The following is a 1,240-nucleotide window of genomic DNA, read 5'->3' as shown; positions in this document are numbered from 1 at the left end:
GGTGTGCCCAGAAGCACAATTTAAGCCAGAAGTCAGCAAACTTTATAAAACACAAGATAGCAAATATATTCACCTTTCCAGGCCAGACTGTCTCTGTCACAACCATTCAACTTACTCCATCCTTGCAGTGTGAAAGGGACCCTAGTCGTACGTAAAGGAGTTACATGGCTGTGATCCAATAAAACGTTTACAAATACAAGCAATAGACTGGATTTGGCCCATGAACTGTGGTTTGATGAGTCCTGTTTCGAGCCACAGATCCAAGAGCAAGCAGTTATCATTACTGCAAGGAACACATAGAGGAGAGAAGGGGAATGACACAGGGAAGGAGGGGCCAATAAGGGTTGTGTTTTCAAGTCAGTTACTAAAGTGAGCTATTAGAGCTTAATCGCATGGAGAAACTCTGGAAAAATAGAAGGAAAAAACTCAGAATTACCTTGGTCAACAGGCGAGGGAGTGGAGGTATTTATACCCCCACACACATTAATCATGGTGTAAGGGCTTTCCCTGGAAGGACACAATTCCTAGGAAATTCCAGCCCATTCTCAGGAAGAATGGGATTTTTCAACTCTGATAAGGAGATACTGGCCACCAGAAGTCAGACTGGCCTTTGTGGCGTAAGAATAAGGATCTGAGGGAGTGGGAATGAGCACGGACAGGGTCTGTGACAGCCCATCCCCTACACCACTCAGATCCAACCGTACCTCGTATTCAGTTGGTTCAATGTTAATTGAATGGGATGTTGGACAAGCTAGAGTCACCACAACTGTAGCTGAACCCAAGACCATAGTTGATATTCATTATCTCCTTCCTCTACCCTCCATTCTGGGCTTTTTAAAATAATTTTTTAAAGCATATTTATTCATTTTGAGAGATACAGAGCTGGAGAGGGGCAGAGAGAGAGAGAGGAGAGAGAATCCCAAGCAGTCCCTGCAGAGTCAGCACAGAGCCCGACATGGGACTCAAACTCGTGAAACTGTGAGATCATGCCCTGGGCCAAAATCAAGAGTAGGATGCTTAACTGACTGAACCACCCAGGTGCCCCTCCATTCTAGATTTTTCTCACCCTCAGTCAGCACTTTTGCTGATCTAAGTTACTTGCTAACGGGCTAACCTAACCTTAATGTTTCTTCAACCATGACCATGTATGACTTTGAAAATAAAATTATTTCATAAAATAAAACGACGATACCATAAATAATCTTACCACATACCAGTTGCTTCAAATTGCTACCTCCCT

The sequence above is a fragment of the Lynx canadensis genome, chromosome F2, assembly GCF_007474595.2.
Source record: "Lynx canadensis isolate LIC74 chromosome F2, mLynCan4.pri.v2, whole genome shotgun sequence".
In the NCBI taxonomy this organism is placed as follows: domain Eukaryota; kingdom Metazoa; phylum Chordata; class Mammalia; order Carnivora; family Felidae; genus Lynx; species Lynx canadensis.
Note: the sequence above shows the minus strand (reverse complement) of the source record.